Below are 18346 nucleotides of genomic sequence, written 5' to 3' on the forward strand. Positions count from 1 at the left end.
CATTTGTTTTCCTTACCTTGTAAAGATAGGCTCACATATCGTGGCTGCAGTTTGGTGTGTCATGGCTGAGCAATTCCCCTATGTCCATATATTCATTTATCAAGCTGGTTCCTTCACTAAAAGGGACAGGCAAGTTCTTGTTCCAGGTCACACAGTGTCCAATCCACGCCTCGCTATTTCCTCTGTGTTGTATCACAAATGTGGGAGTGCTAATGTGATGAAAGACTGCATGGTGACTGTTATTGCTCTGCCTGTTTTTGTCTGTGTCAGATCTCATTACGGTTTAGTTCCCACCTGTACCTTTATTACACTGAGCAACATATTGATTGTGGGATATGTAGTCTCTTCACAGGAAGTGTCAGTTCTTAGAGTACAGACAGAGGTCATGCATTACCCTGTGCAGTGCAATGACTCAAACAGAAAAATTCTGAAACAGGAATGTGGAGATTTACTGTACTATAGGCTGTACGCATGGGGCAACGAATGACACCAGGCAATGACATGATCAGCGCAGATCTTCTGCAGTTGAAAAACACAAGGTGCAGGTAGGAAGATGTAAAATGTCTTTAAGAGAGTGGGTGATGTGTAGCATAAGCTTCTAATATTGGGCATAAAATTCCAGGATAATAGAAGAAACCCCGTAACGAAAAAAAAAAAAAATATGAAAAATATTAACCATGCCTCTTAGTAAATTCCTTGAGGTGTCTACTTTCCAAAAAAGGGGGAGGGTGGTGTTTGCACTATCCTGGCATTTCAGGGCCTCCGAAACTGTGATAGTGAGGAAGTGACGTGAGGAAATATGCCTGAAGTTGGCCTTTGGATATTGGGGGCCTATATGTGGCTAGGCTGCCAAAAAGTCTCTCACATGTGGTATCCCCATACTCAGAAGTGGTAGAATGTGTTTTGGGGTGTTATTCCACATATACCCATGGCATGCATGAGCAATATATCAATTACTTTGTGTAAAAGTTAAAAAAAATGGTTTTGTCATTTTTGGCAAAAAATAAAATCTTCCATGGACTCAACATGCCTCTCGGCAAATTCCTTGGGAAGTCTACTTTCAAAAAAGGGGTAATTTGGGGGGGGGCTTGTACTACCCTGGCATTTTAGCATCTCAAGAGATGTGATAGGCAGTCAAAGTAAAAACTTTGCAAATTCCAATATATATATACATATATATATATATATATACACATATACATACATACATATACACACACCATAGTTCGTAGGTGCTATAACTTTCACACAAACCAATATACACATAGTGAGATTTTTTTTTTACTAAAAGACATGTAGCAGAATACATTTTGGCCTTAATTTATGGCTAAATTTGAGTTTATTGGATATTTTTTAACAAAGTAATGTTTTTTTTAATTTTTGGTCTTTTTTGTTCATTTCACAAAAAAAAAATAAAAAATCCCAGTGGTGATAAAATACCACCAAAAGAAAGCTCTATTTGTGTGAAAAAAAGGACACAAATTGCATTTGGGTTTAGAGTTGCATGACCGCGCAATTACCAGTTGAAATAGGTCAGGTCAAGAAAGGAGGTAAAACTTCCGGAAGGCAAGTGGTTAAAATGTTGATTATTCCTTCCCTGGCCACCCATCCTAACAAACTGCTTCTTCCCCACTCCGATTTGCAATGGTTTTATTCAAGGAATTTTTAAGACCGATTCACACCAGGATGCTGCGTTCCCATGTAATTCCCACGCAGTGTAATTTTGCAGCCCATTCAATTGAATAGGTTACAAATCGCACCCGATTAGTATTATATGCACTACTTTTAAAAATGTGCTGCACATCGCATGGTACTGCAGCACGAAATACACGCTTATAAAAAATTATGAATAAAGACTTTTTTTTTTACGTAATATGATCCCTCCAGAACCCTTATTCTGACGTTATGATAACAACAACAATGCATACAGTTAAATATATCTGATGACAGGTCCACTTTAACATAATTGAAAGTGTTGAGTGTGTGGACGTGCATATAGAAAACTCAATGCATCACTAATGATGCAATACAAGGGTTGTACAGTTGCAAGAAAAAGTATGTGAACCCCTTGGGATTACGTGGAGTTTTGCATGAATTGGGCATAAAATGTGCTCTGAACGTCATCTAAGTCACAACAATAGAAGAACACAGTCTGCTGAACATAATACTACACAAACATTAGATGTTGCCACGGTTTAATTGCACATAACATGTAAACATTCACAGTGCAGGGAGGAAAAAGTATGTGAGGCCCTAGCTTAATGAATTCTCCCAGAGCTAATTGGAGCCAGGAGTGAGCCAACCTTGACTCCAATCAGTGTGATGATATTGGATGTGTTGCTGACAGCTGTCCTGCCCTTAAAAAACACACACCTGTTTTGGGTTTACTGGTTTCAAGAAGCACTGTCTGATGTGAACCATGCCTCGCAGAAAAGAGCTCTCAGAAGACCTACGATCAAGAATTGTTGACTTGCATGAAGCTGGACAGGGTTACAAAAGTATCTCCAAAAGCCTTGATGTTCATGTGTCCATGGTAAGACAGACTGTCTACAAATGGAGAAAGTTTAGCACTGTTGCTACTCTCCCTAGGCGTGGTCGTCCTGTAAAAATGACTGCAAGAGCACAGCGCAGAATGCTGCATGAGGTAAAGAAGAATCCCAGAGTGTCAGCTAAAGACCTACAGAAATCTCTGGCACATGCTAACATTTTTGACACATCTACAATAAGGAAAACATTAAACAAGAATGGAGTACATGGGAGGACACCACGGAGGAAGCCATTGCTGTCCAAAAAGAATATTGCAGCACGTTTGAAGTTTGCAAAAGAGCACCTGGATGTTCCACAGCACTACTGGCAAAATATACTGTGGACAGATGAAACCAAGATTGAGTTGTTTGGGAAGAACACACAACACTATGTGTGGAGAAAAAAAGGCACAGCACACCAACATCAAAACCTCATCCCCACTGTAAAACATGGCGGAGGGAGCATCATGGTTTGGGGCTGCTTTGCTGCCTCAGGGCCTGGACGGATTGTTGTCATTGATGGGAAAATGAATTCCAGAGTTTATCAAGACATTTTGCAGGAAAACGTTCGACCATCTGTCAGCCAACTGAAGCTCCGCAGAGGATGGGTGATGCAACAGGACAATGACCCAAAGCATACAAGTAATTCAACAAAACAATGGCTGCAACAGCACAGAATACGCCTTCTGGAGTGGCCCAGTCAGAGTCCTGACCTCAACCCGATTGAAATGCTGTGGCATGACCTTAAGAGAGCGATTCACACCAGACATCCCAAGAATATTGCTACACTGAAACAGTTTTGTGAAGAGGAGTGGTCCAAAATTACTCCAGATCGTTGTGCAGGTCTGATCTGCAACTACAGGAAACGTTTGGTTGAGGTTATTGCTGCCAAAGAAGGGTCAACCAGTTATTAAGTCCAAAGGATCACATACTTTTTCCTCTCTGCACTGTGAATGTTTACATGTTATGTGCAATTAAACCGTGGCAACATCTAATGTTTGTGTAGTATTATGTTCAGCAGACTGTGTTCTTCTATTGTTGTAACTTAGATGATGTTCAGAGCACATTTTATGCTCAATTCATGCAAAACTCCACAAAATCCCAAGGGGTTCACATACTTTTTCTTGCAACTGTACAGAAGTGGTGGTAACATGGGACATGGAAAATTTGCTTAGGGTGCTATGCAACCTATGTTTGGTTTCCTTGGGTACCAACCCCTCATCTTCTTTTGGGGAGTTATGGAAATTTAGGTACAAGCAGTCCTTTCTGCTCCAAGTGTTTTCAATGATCTACATTTTGTATAATTTTTTTTTTTAAATAGCCAAGTTCCCCGCCATTGCAAGGGGGACTTGTGGCCTACCAATTGTGGTCAACCAATCTCCTCTCACCCCCCAACGGTGGGAACAAAAGGCATCAGTAGGAGTGATCAGCTGTTTTATGTAATAACGAAAAGTATTGGTTCCTGGCCCCTGCTGTATATTATTATTATAATACAGGATTTATAAAGCGCCAACAGTTTGTTCCGCTCTTTACAATATAACGGGAGACAATACAGCAACAATACAGTTCAATACAAGAGGGAAAGGAGGGCCCTGCTCCTTGGAGCTTACAATCTAATCTGTATATAATGGAGGTACTGTTTTCCTCCCTGCCTGCTGTGGTAGTGGGGAAGATTAGAATTACACACTTGCCATCTGGTACTGAGGGGGTATATTGTGTGCCCACTCTTCTCCCTTTCTATCAGCAAGGTTGTTATTTACTGTGCCTACTTCCACACTGCTGGTGGAGAAGGAGGTTAAATGGTACTTGGCAAGGGTTAGTGCACCAAAGATACTTCTTTTCAAGGTGAAGTTTTAACCACTTCCAGTCCGGACACTTTTACCCCCTTCCTGTCCAGGCCAATTTTCAGCTTTCAATGCTATCACACTTTGAATGACAATTGTGCGGTCATGCAACACTGTACCCATATGAATTTTTTAGAATTTTTTTGAGACAGATAAAGCTTTATTTTGGTGGTATTTATTCACCACTGGGATTTTAATTTTTTTTTGCTATATAAATGAAAAAGTCCAAAAAATTTTAAATAAAGTGTTTTTCTTATAAAAGTTTGCAAATAAATACTATTTCATCATAAATCTTGGCCAAAATTTATTCAGTTATCTTTTTAGTAAAAAAAAAAAAACCCAAATAAGTTTAACACCAAAAATTGTAATTTTTTAAAAAAATGTTCACATTTTTAATTTGTTTATATTTTTTTTTACATACTGTCACCCTAGCAGTACAGTGTACAGGGTGATGAATTTTTTTTTTTTTTTTACACATTGCTTTTACACCCATAATGGCTGTAAAATCAATCATTTCTCCTCTCTGGCTGCATTCTTGCAGCCATTGGGAACTACTGTGTGAGCTGTGATTGGTCACAGCTTGTCACATGGTACAAAGCTGTTGTAACTAGCCTTGTACCATGTGACCTCTGATCATTCACAGATTTCACACTTCGTAAGCAATGATGTCAGAAGTGACATCTTGCTTACTACTCTGCATGTGATCACTGATTGGCCTATCAGTGATCACATGATCGGAACCTCACACAGAGGTCCCGTACGACGATCGGTTCATGAATGGCAACCCGCCCCTGAACTGCTGTTTATATACAGCAGTTGGACGGAAAGTGGTTAAAATGAGTTTAACATCAATGGGCAGATACACCAAGTGAACCATGGCCATTAATAAGGAGTTGGCCACTCTTCTAGGAAGGATTTCCACAAGATTTGGAGGGTGTCTGTGGGAAGTTGTGCCTATTTGTAAGGTTAGGTTTTGATTTTGGATGAGAAGACCTGGCTCACAACTGGTATTCCAGTTCATCCTAAAGCTGTTCAGTAGGGGGGAGGTCAGGGCTCTGTACAGGACACGAGTTTCTCCACACCACATTGGTCAAACCATGTCTTTATGGGCTTTGTACACAGGGACACAATCATACTGGAACTAAAAAACTGTTACCACATGGTTGGAAGTGACCAATTGTCTAAAAGGTCTTGGTATTGTAACATTACCAGCACCCTTCACTGGAAACACCTTCATGTAGAGGACTGCCTTTCATTTCATCCCAAAGTTGTTCAGTACGGTTGGGGTCAGAGCTCTGGGAAGGACATTCAAGCTCCTCCACACCAAAGAAAACAATTTGTGGCCATTTGTGAGGTCAGGTATTGATGTTGGATGAGAAGAAGAAAAAGATGCTCAGAGTAGGGTTGAATTCAGATCCTGATGCTGGATGGGAAGACCTGACTCACAATTAGCATTCCTAAAGTTTAGTCCAGGGCTCTGTGCAGGCCGCCCAAGTTCCTCTACACCAAACTCATCAAGCCTCTATCTTTATGAGGATGGTTTTGTACACAGGGTCACAGTCATGCTGGAACAAAAAAGGGCCTTCCCCAAACTGCTACCACAGGGTTGGAAGAGCAAAATTGACCAAAATCTCTTCTGTAGTTTTAACCGTTCCCTTCACTGGAAACACCTGAATGCATTCATTTAGAGGGCTGACTGCATTCATTTTTGTCAGGAGTGGACGTGTCCAATGAAGGACAGGAGAATTCCACTGAGAGTCCAGAGGGCTGCAGCTGAAAAAATGTGAAAAAGTGCCCAATGCGGGTGCATCGTTTGTAGCTGAAATTGTACCTGTCATCTGTCACTGTCATGCCTGCCTCTCTGCCTCGATCATTCCATCCCCAGGGTCCCCAGCCACAGCATTCCCATCACTATTCGCAGTGCATAGCACCTTCAGAAAGTCTCTAAGATGGCCACCACTTGGCTGTGATCCACCATCAATGTTCCACTGTGCCTGCATAGCCAGGCAACAAGGTCAGTAAGTTCAGCTGAAAGGACAAATGGACCAACTGACCTTCTCCTCCCATCAGCCCCCTCTGTAGGACTAAAAAAAAGCATCTTGTGTGGTTGTGCCCCTAGAAGCTGCTGCTCAGCTGGTTGTGTGGGCCGGGCATCCAGGAAGGTAGGGACACATGGCAATGAGTGACCATCTTCTTCAGTAAGCAAAAAAAGAGCAAAGCCTACATTAAGCCAAATAGCTGACTACTTAAAATGAGCAATTGCTATCCTTCTGGGGCATAGTGAGAGATGGAAAGTTGGAATCATTTTTGGAGGGTCTACTGTGATTTGCTGGGATTTGTTTAGGAGCTCCAGGCGGACATCTTGTTTAGCAAGTGAACCAGAAAGGCCTACATTAATATGAATAATTGCCTGATCAGAATTAAAACACTAAATCCTGGGGCAGAGTAATAATGAATAAACAAAGAGAGGAACATCAGCAGAAGTTTAGATTAGGATGACAGCAGTGATTAATGTGCTCATTCTACTTCTGTCCACAAAAAAAACGTCTTTAATGCTAAATCCAGACGAACATCCAACTCCACTTCCCCTCTCATTTGAGGCATAGGCTAGTCTTGTAAGAAAAAGTAAGATGATAGGTAACTAAACCTGTAATAACATCTTAAAAATATTATGAAGGGGTTAGAGGTTGACAGTTTACTTGGAAATATTGTGCACAGGAGCACAATGACTCTAAACAAGGCCTCCTCAAACTTATTACATGGAGGAACCCTTGCAAAAAAACTTGGGTATCAGGGAAGCCCGGCTAATAACATCTACTGCTCACGAGTTATGCGTGTAAACAGCAAGTTGTAGATGAAAGAAAAATAAAATAAAGAATCTGTCTTAGCATATTTGGCACCCAGGGCTGCTCTATACTACAATATACAATACTATTTAAATTAAATAAGTACTAACAATGGCCACAATTGTAGTCCTCCCTTACGTTGGTGAAAAGTCCAAAAGTGACCCCTGGCATTGTCAGTGGTAGAAGGATCCTAGTACTCTGGTGGCCAGCGGGAAGAATTCCCCTTACATTGTGGTCAGCGGGAAGAATGCTCCTTCAATTGGTGGTCAGTGGAAAGAATGTTTCTTACATTGGTGGTCAGTGGGAATAATGTCCCTTACATTGGTGGTCAGTGGGAAGAATGTCCCTTACATTGGTGATCAGTGGGAAGAATGTCCCTTACATTGGTGATCAGTGGGAAGAATGCCCCTTACATTGGTGGTCAGTAAGAAGAATGCTCCTTACATTAGTGGTCAGTAAGAAGAATGCTCCTTGCATTGTTGGTCAGTAAGAAGAATGCTCCTTACACTGGTGGTCAGTGGGAAGAATGCTCCTTACACTGGTGGTCAGTGGGAAGAATGCTCTTTACACTGGTGGTCAGTGGGAAGAATGCTCTTTACATTGGTGGTCAGTGGGAAGAATGCCCCTTACATTGGTGGTCAGCGGGAAGAATGCCCCTTACATTGGTGGTCAGTGGGAAGAATGCTCCTTACATTGGTGGTCAGTGGGAAGAATGCTCCTTACATTGGTGGTCAGTGGGAAGAATGCTCCTTACATTGGTGGTCAGTGGGAAGAAGGCTCCTTACATTGGTGGTCAGTGGGAAGAATTCCCCTTACATTGGTGCTCATTGGGAAGAAGGCCCCTTACATTGGTGATCAGTGGGAATAATGTACACCAATGTGAGGGCCGTGTTTGCCCACATTGGGATGCATAGGCGTTCCATGCATCGACACAGACGCTGCTCCCAATTTGACAGCCATGTAAGTGCTCGGCCATGCACCAATACGGCTGTCGGCATGTGAACAGTGACTGTGCATGAAGGTGCTGCACGCCCATTGAAATGAATGGGGCTGCCGTTACAGAGATGAATGGAACAGCTGTGCATCCCAATGTGGGCAAACATGGCCCTTGCAATGGTGTATGCTATAGAACACCCATGTGAGTGAGACAAGACCCAAGACAGATATTTTGAAAGCGTTTTCCTAACATTTTAACACAAAGAATTGAAAGTACCAAAAGCATCTTTTTCAGAATATTTATTTTCAACGTCCTTCACTTAAGCCATCAAAACACTTAGAACTACAATCCTTCATAAAATAAGTGAGCCGTTAAAATATTTACAGGACAATTTACAGAATTATTCACAAAAAAAACCCAAAAACTTCAAGATCACTAAAATTGCACCAATGGCACTGTAATTACAATGATGTCAATACATGGCGCATAAAGAAAGCGTGAAAAAAAATTACCTTTAGGTGACCCTCTGAAGTGCTCATCCAGGCCATAGACATGTAGAATTGTGTGTAGATCTACACAAAGACTAAAGCTGAACTCCGGGCACAAAAACGTTCATATAAAGATATTCCTCAAGAGCCACTAAAGATATAAAACCAACTTGTGAGCACAAATAGGCTTTACAAAAACCCAGATATTACCTAGTGAATTTAGCAGTGATATCATTGCTGGGCTGCACACAGCCTATGCAGAGAGAAGAGCTGTGGGAGGGGCCCAGCAGACCCAACCATTACAGTTTGCCTGCTAGAAACTACAGAAGTGGGGTGGAGACCAGACCAGTCACCCTGCACAAGGCAAGAGATCAGCAGTGACCGGTCTGTATTATCAGTTCTCCTATACAAAGTCAACTTGCAGAAGTTGTTCCTTGCTGGATTACTGCCCAGATCTGGAAGCAATACACAAAGGACACCAAGGTTCAAGTTAGAAAATGCAAGCGTCTTGTATTCAGATAATATACGTTTAGCCAGGAGTTTAGCTTTAAAAGTACCCTTCCATAAAATCAATTTTTATTTTAAAGTTGTATCTTATGGCCTTCAAAAAGGTTATTAGTAATTTGGTGTCTCGGCTTCCATAGTTCAGCTTTCTTTTGGTAAAAAAAAAAAAAAAAAAAAAGTGTGTGGATATATATATATATATATAAACACACATACATACATATATATATACATACACACACACACACACACATACATATATATGTATATACATACATACACACACATACAACGGCTGTACCAAAGGTAATGCAAAAGTGGCCACTTTTTGATCAACCTGCGTATGTTATTCTAATTCTCGTTAGTGGAGTAATTCTTCCTCTATAGCAGTGGTCTCCAAACTGTGGCTTGGGGGCCAGATGCTACCTTTTGCTTGTCTTTATCCAGCCCTTGGGGCACCATTCCATCCACTGATTATAACGGGGGATTATTCCTCCCACTGATACAAACGATGGGGCACAATTCCTCTCCCTGATACCAATAATGGGGCACTATTTCTCCCACAGATACCAACGATGGGGCACTATTCCTCCCACTGACAATACCAATGGGGCTCTATGCGTCCCACTGCTACTCAAGATGGGGCATGATTTCTCCCATTGACATCAATGGTGGGGCACTATTCCTCCCACTGATACATACGACGGGGCACTGTTCCTTCCACTGATACCAGTGATGGGGCACAAATCCTTCCAATGATACCAGCTATTCCTCCTATAATGCCAAAAATTAAGCATTTCTCACACTGGCCACAATCTGGCCCTCCTAATGTCTGAAAGACAGTAAACTGGCCCATTGTTTAGCAAGTTTGGAGACCCCTGTTCTATAGTAACTCTTCCTCTTCTTCTTTTTAATTCAGGTAAAAAATGGATTCCAAGCAGAAGCAACATGCTGTCATTGAGTTCTTGATGAAGGACGGGTGCAGGTTGTCCAACATCAGCAGAGGGATACATAATGTTTACAGAGATGACACCATTGACAAGAGCCACCAATAACAAGACATTGCTCTTGTCCATGGTGTCCTCCCCAGAAACATTCAGTAGCCTTCTGTGGATGTTGGACAGCCTGCATCTCTCCTTCATCAAGAACTCAAAGACAGCATGTGGTTTCTGTTTGAAATCCATTATTTATCTTCAATGAAAAAGAAAAGGAGTTACTATAGAGGAAGAGGTACTCTACATGTGAAATCTGAACAACCTATGTAAGTTGCATTACTTCTGGTACAGTTCTCATATATATATATATATATATATATATATATATATAAACATATGCACATGATAGTTTCCTGAATGTTCCATGCATGAAAAATGGGTAGAGTTTTGCCCTGCACGGGTCAAGAAAAAGAACGTGTCCACACAAAAAAGCGACGCAAATACATTCTAACAGTACTGCATTGAAATATAGGCTAATATGTAAACTCTTTTTCAGACAGCTGTAAAAGAAATGCACAATCTTCATAATAAAGCTAATTATTCAAAAAGGCCCACAAAAGCTATGATTGTTATAAACTGTGGCCTACATGTTTTTTACATTACCTAACTAGGGCTGACTTTTTGGCTCTAAAAATTCAGTCACAAGGGCCATATGTTACACCTCTAATGGGTTGCATTACTGAAATAATAATGTATCTGTGAACAATTTAGCTAAACACAGAGAAGGCCAAGTTGAACAGAGTTCCTCTATCACTTATAGCTCATTGAACAGATGAACTTATAAACAGGATGGAGGTAATCATCGACCAACTAAATTTTTTTTCTGCTGTGTTTTTCTTCTACTGTACTGCATCAAATTTCGGAATAACATCAACCGCGGCAGAAGAGCGAGCCAGCTAAACATATGCTGCCAAAATGTTCCCTCAAAGAATACTTGTAAAATCACCGTGACCCCAAATCTCCCAAGTCGAAAAATTGCACTAGCTTAAGATGTAGTAAATGGCTCAGTAACACTGAAATTGGATTTGCTGAGGATCTGCAAGATCACTCTTAAAGGCTAAGCTCACCTTTTCCAGAAAATAGTCTATGAAGTCAAAGTGCCCCCAATTATGCAAATGTTCAAAAATTTTATTGTCATACATGTAGGCCATTCGGGACTCCCTGAAGCCTAACCAAACTACTCCCAGTCTGCAATCTTCACGTCCTGCCTTGTTGCTAGGACGTGAAATCCAATGGATGCTCACTTACATGGGTGACAACCAATAGCTTTCGAGTCCCAGCAACACAGCAGTGCATGGTGATTTTTTGTCCAGGCTTCCAGGGGTCCCAAATGGCCTACAGGTATGTCTCTAAAATTAATGAACATTTTAGCTGCACAGTTGGAGCCCTTTGGACCTTTTGATGAAGTTTGGAGACCCCTGTTCTATAGTAACTCATGCTGCCATTGTGTTCTTCATGAAGGAGGGGGTGCAGGCTGTCCGATATCCACATAAGGCTGTGGACTGTTTATGGAGATGACACCGTTGACAAGTGCCACCAATGACAAAACATTTCTCGTCAATGATGTCATCTCCATAAACATTCTGTAGCCTTCTGTGGATGCTGATCAACCTGCACCCCTCCATCAAGAACTCATGGACAACATGTTGCCTCTGCTTGGAATCCATTATTTACCTTCAATGAAAGAGAGGAAGAGATACTATAGAGGATGAGTTACTCTACCAACATGTGAAATTTGAACGACCTATGTACGTTAATAAGAAAGTTATGCCTTAGCCTTTTTTACTCTGTTATGTATGTTAACTTATAGAGACCTGAATACAGTGTTTTTTTTCCAGAAACGTTCTTGTTGAGGCCAACAGTTAAAGCCAACCTCTGGATAAACCTAAAAAATTGCCCACATGATTACTATTTCACAGTTGTTTTCAATTCTTACTGTAAATGATCTCCCAATCCTCCAAAAAAGTTCTTAATAGCTGCGAAATTTTATTTTTCTGGTACCCCTAGAATATGGTGACCAAAGTCCATCTATAGGTGCCATGATTTGGGAGGATGGCTAAGTATGCATCCTGCACCAAGATGGGGTAGAGGTCCAAAGTGACTTTGACCAGGACCTTCATTGAGAGTCAGTGGTCACGGGTGATGGAAGATGCCAATTTAATTCAATAAAACCTTAAAACCTCATTCCAGCTGTGTAATATATCCCAGAGTAGGGCTTTTCCCTTGCTTCCACTCCCATTTGGTCATAATGGTAAACTACTGTACATCCGCTGAACTGCTTTCTTTTTTTCCTTCTCTGAAATAAATATACAGCCTTTAAGGCTAAGCAAAATCAACGTGAGAGCTCCAAGCCATCACAAAGAGCAGTGTCTTTGTTCTAAAGCATTTCCTTTACTGCAATAATTATTTTCAGTTGAGATGTTTATTGAAGGTTTAAGGAGATCTAATGCGTTTCCAAGATGTATGTGTCCTCCATCAGGACTATTAATAAACATTTGTTATTAATAAAATATAAACATTTTTTCTTCAAAAAATTAAATGTATCGATGCAGCAAGGCAAATCTATATATCTATCTCTTTCTCATAAATTTTATATATATATATATATATATATATATATATATAAATAAAAATCAGAATGAATAAAAATCAACATTGTAAATATCTAATGAAATATTTACTATTAAATTATGCATTTTCTGAATATTTTTGTGTTATTCATTTTTAATATTTTTATTATTTTTCTTGCTGTATCGGCACACTTTTTTTAAAAAATAAAATGTTAATTTTATTATTTCATACTAAATAAGTCTACTACAAGCCCTGACACCAAGCACGCAGATCTCTAAAACGTACTGGCTTTTTTTGTTTGTGAACCTTCAAACATTTGTAAAAGATTATGAAAGAATTGTTTTAGACACACACAGACAGAGTTGGATGCTCACATTCTTATTGTTTCACCTGATATACAAGTGATATCTCTACAATGTCAAGCAACCAGCGAATTGTTCCAATTTGATACTCAAGACCATAGCCTACACCCATCCTAATAAATGTGAGGTTTTGTTAAGTATTTTATAGAAAAAAAAATAAAGCGTTTTCCTATGCAGTGGGGCTGTGCCTGCACTGCACAGGTCAATTGCTTGTTTTTGTCTAGAAGATTGGAGTATGGCGATATGCTTATCTAATCCTCAGTTCCTACCTGTACAAGACTGTGGCTCCTGCCCCCCTGTGGTCTAGCAGTCTTGTGTGGTGGATCGTTCCTGACGCCATCACGCCGATAGACCTGCTCTGGACATGAGGATGTCAAGAGCAGTCCACAGCTGGATCATAGGGGAGTGCTATTTGCAGGTGGAGTGGAGGATCGGGTGAGCATATAGCTTTCTCCAATCCCCAAGACAAAAACGAGCAGTTGACTTTTTTCTGCCTGGAGTTGGGCTTTAAGGTATGATTTAGGTTGGGCAGCTTACAAAATTTAAGGCCCATGCACAGCACTACTAGGACTGCCTAACGACATTTGACATTGCTGGGAAATGTAGTCTTGGTATTACTGTGCATGGGGCTTACTCTTTTCAATAATATTTCTTGCAGCTGCTGTTTTCATTAACAACTGGAAGTGAATTTCTCCAACAGACTGCCTATTGTTTAAAGTGTCAAGCTTTTCTCATGTAGAAAGTGTCAAGCTTTTCTGTCTGTGTGGCTAAGGAAGAGTTCCTCTCAATTCCAGTCTGGCAAACATTGACAGCAGGTCAGGAAGCGAGGATCAATCTCAACTAATGCAGCCCCAGATACCACTAAAAACCTGATATGGATTCTAACCCAACTCCACTCTATCCAAAACCAAGAAAAAAAAAAGTTTTGGCAGGACATACACTTTAATTGTTAAAATCATTCCTTGAATCAGTTGGATTTAGTGGGCCAACCTTCTTTAATGTCTAGCATGGCCGGAGACAGTGCATTTTCACATCACCTTTGCACATCTGGTTGTGTGCTCAATTGGTGCCATTATGAATATTTACAGCTATATGTGTAGTGTCAATGTTCTGTTAGTGTACACGTTTTTCAGTTGTATCGTTTTGTTCCACTGTTATGGAATATCATTGTTCCAGCAATAATGTGTGAAAACCGAGCACTTAACAGTATTTTCATGCAAAAAAGAAAGTTTAAGAAAAGAAAAGAAAGACGAAAAAAGCTCCTTTAACCTCAGGGATACCTCAGGAGGTCAACCTCAAGGATACCTCGGGAGGTCAACCTCAAGGATACCTTGGAGGTCCTGGCTCATCAGAATCTACAAGGCATAGTATATTCCCTGGGCTATTTTATTAGTATGCAAACTCTGTAGATCAACCTTTCCCAACTTTTTTTTTTTTTTTTTTAACATGTAGGAACCCTTCCTGGTCACAGGGATCCCCTGCTATTGATTATTACAGCTCACAGGACATTAATGCTAAAGTAAGTTGCAATATAAGAATAAAGGAATAATAAATGTGGCATATTTGACACCCAGGGCTGTTCTTTAAGACAATATTATTGTAATAATTAATGGAATGAAATTAAGAATGACCAGAAAATAATTGTGGGCAGTGAAATTTGCAGTTTTGCCTCACATAGGTGGTCAGTGGTGAAATGTCTACTTACTATGATGATGATAATCAATGTAAAAAAGTGCTCCTTTACATTTGTGGTCAGTGAAGAGGGCCACTTACATAACTGCTCAGTGAAAGGCTCCCTCACATTTGTGGTCAGTATGAAAAAGGCCTTCTTAAGACTATAGATCAGTACGCTTTTACATTGTTGGTCATCGTGAGAGTCAATGAGAGAAGACATACCTTCTTACACTGGTGGTCAGTAGTGAAGGGCCTTCTTAGGTTAATGAACAGTGGAAGTCCTACACTGGTGGTCACTGGGAGAATCAGTGAGAGAATGCCCCATTGGTGGCCATTGGAAAGAATGCCACCCCTACAGACAGCTTAAAAAGCAACTTCTGAAGGAACCATGGTTGAGAAAGGCTGCTTTAGGACAAAACTCCGAATGCACATTCATTGTTCATAGCTTGCTTGAACTTTCATTTGTGCAACACTACTGTACAGGACTGCACAATGATTAAGAAACACTTTTTTGTTGCCTTCCATTAAAGACTTAAATATTCTTATTTTCTTATATCCATGTAAATATTCTACTAACGGATTAATAAATAGTGAAATGCAGTGCAGAACTGATTCTACTGTTCTACATTCATTCTGCTATTCACTTAAAAACATCAATGGACTGATAATATAAGGTGGAGGAATATTTGACCCCTTTGTGGGGCATCTGTCAAGAGGTCCTTAGTTGGAGCCTGTCAGAGGTCTAAGTGGAATGGACAAGCATATTGGTATGGGGAACATACTTGTATATCGTTGACCCCATATTAATTACTTAATCTTCCAGTCTTTGTTTAGTTCATTCCTTCCCGTGACAAGCAGATGAGGACCATGGCTCAATGGGTTACAGAGTTTTTAGACTTCCCATCCACTTGTGTCCTTCCAAGAGATCAGCTGTAACACTTCCCAGTGGTGAATGAATAGAGGGCTCATCAGGAAACCTGTTCACCAGAGTGCATTATGGAACAAGCTCCTTTTCTAGCTGCCAGCATAAACCACTTTGGCAAGATGGTTGGAATGTGTCCCGGGACCAGCCAAGGAATACAACGGTTAGATCCTGCAAAATAAAAGTAAAATGTGGAAGCAGCTTGGTGGACTCTTATATAAGAACAAGAAAACTTTCAGCAGCTACTACTAAACATTTATGAATCAATTATTTCCCAGTAGAGTCTGTGAAGGTTCATATCTGAGGTATATTTTGTAGTAGTTAGACACATTCAACTGAATTTGTTCTGTAATGCCAAAGACAACTTCAGTTCTAATGAGCATTACAAACATACCCCGCAGAAATACAGAAAAGTGATGGCAGTTCGCATTTTTTCTTCTTTTTTAAACCTTTTTGCATTTTTTGTACCCCTGTACAAAAAAGGCATACAAGAGGCCATCTACATCAAACTGAAACAGAGGTAGGGAACCTAGCTATATATCGCTCACATATAATGCTATTTTAACATCTAAATCCTATAATTTTGGCAAGTCACAATTCTTCCCACCTAGGTCAATCTGTCCCCCAATATAATCCTCAGCAGGTCAGTCTGTCCCTCAGTACAATCCCCCCAGGTCAGTCTTCATTCACTTTCTCTGCAGCATCAGCTGCACTGTAGATGAATGAAGAGAAGTCTCTGTAAAGAGGGTCGCATGCATTCACAAACCAAAGCATAGTAAACAGTATACAGTTTACTATGTTTCAGTGATGAACACAGGGAGCGATTGGTATCAAAGCAGTACAGGATGAGGTCAGAGAGCCATGGAGAGAGGGAATATATTTTGACAGTTTGATTCCCCCGAGGGTTCTTTGCAGTAGCTGAAGCCAGCAGGATGGGGAGGAGGAGTGCTGACAAGCAGCACTGCAAGGAGGGGGCATCAGGGATTGGTAAGGGAGGGCCCAGTACCCATGGATGGTACGCCACTTGTCTTACCACATTCCATAGTGACTGGATTAGAGTGACCAAGTTGCCTGTGCAGCTACAAATGCTAGGATATGTTACAGAAGGCTGCAAAATGTCTTCAACATAACAAGTCTAGTTGAAAGCAACTAACTGCTACTATCTGTACAGTAAAGAGGCATAGTCTTGATACTAGGTAAATCAAGAAATTAACAAAGAGGAACTATTGCTGGATGAAGCTGTGTTGATCTGCAGTATAGTTGGAGTTATACAGTAAACCTTTGTTCATAGAATCACCAGGTTATAAATTCTAAATAAGGGAGAGATGTAGAGAGAGAATTAGTTATAGTGGAAAAAAAGTCAAACTATAACTATTCTTAATAATGTCCCCTCCCCCTCCTCCTACCTATCCTTCCTAACCTGTATAGAAAAGATCTGTCCACTTGTCTATTTAAAAACTGCTCTGCTCTGGTCCAGTGATCCCACAGCTCTACCTTCTGTGGGTTATTGAGTGGCTGCTGCAGGAGAGAGAAGAGAGCGCTGGAAATGGCTGGGCCATGGTAACCTATGGATGACATTACAATTCCAGGAATTTACAGCCATTGACAAGTGCTCCCTTACGGAGAACTGCAGGATCACGTGACCTGACTGGACCAGATCGGATTGAAAATAGGTAAGGATATAGATCTTTCTTATACAGGTTAGGCAGGATATAATGGGGGAGAGGGGAGAAAACATGCTTAAGAATAGGTATAGTTAGACACTTAAACCATCAGGAGGTTGGCTGGATTCAAAGAACATGACATTCCAACACAAAATATGGTAAGAGTTTTATTTAAGGGAAAAAAAGGCCATAAAATACATAAAAAAAAACTAAAATATAAACTAGGTGGCCAAAAGGTTGTAGATACCGGACCATCTATATATGGCCAAAAGGATGTGACTCCTTCCCTCCCAAATAATTGATTTTGGGTGTTTTCAGTGAAGAGTACGGTTTCTGTTGTACACAGAAAGACATTTTAGACAATTCTGCTCTTTCAACCTTACGACAAACAGTTTGGAGAAGGCCCTTTTCTGTCAGCGCATGAGCGTACCCTTGTGACCTTAACCCTATTGAAGACCTTTGGGATGATGGAATGCCAACTGTGAGCCAGGTCTTCTAGTCCAATATCAGTTCCTGACCCCACAAATGCTCTTATGGCTGAATTGGCTCAGTTCCCATGGACACAATCTTCCATGAACATTCCAAAATGTTTTTCAGATAGTCTATCAAGAACAGTGGAGACTGGTTAAGCCACAAAGGTTTGGGAATGTGATGTCCAAAAATTGCACAGTAGGTTTTATAGGTATCCACAAACTTTTGACTTCATAATAAACTGTATATCTTTACAGTGTATCTAAAGCCATTTTTTCACATTTTGGATGCAACAGAGAAGGAATAGAAATGCTGGGAAGATTTGCCTTCTGTTTTTTTCTCCTGCTCACCATTGCCATTGAGACCGTGGGCATGAGGAGTGATGGGAAAAACTACAATTTTGAGCTGCTACAGCAATGGGGATGGAGAAGAAATTTTTCATTATGGACACCTGTTCCAGAGACAATAGTCCCTTACTTTGTAGAAATTTCTTCTCACTTGCTTTAGTGTCTTGAGGCAGGAAGTAAAGGAAAATCTTCCCAA

General features: G+C 40.5%; 1 protein-coding gene across 3 annotated transcripts in view; it reads right to left on the bottom strand.

Annotated features, from left to right (window-relative positions):
• Positions 1-8436: 8436 nt before the first annotated feature.
• Positions 8437-18346, bottom strand: part of OPHN1 (oligophrenin 1) — a 192560-nt gene continuing 182650 nt past the window's right edge. For all 3 annotated transcript variants that reach the window (XM_089674901.1, XM_089674900.1, XM_089674899.1), the window contains one exon: positions 8437-15839. The gene's annotated coding sequence lies outside the window, so the exon portion shown is untranslated. The remainder of the gene's footprint in view (positions 15840-18346) is intronic.

This window comes from Staurois parvus, unplaced genomic scaffold, assembly GCF_062004578.1.
Source record: "Staurois parvus isolate SC_StPar_1 unplaced genomic scaffold, SC_StPar_1.0 ptg000154l, whole genome shotgun sequence".
Classification (NCBI taxonomy): domain Eukaryota; kingdom Metazoa; phylum Chordata; class Amphibia; order Anura; family Ranidae; genus Staurois; species Staurois parvus.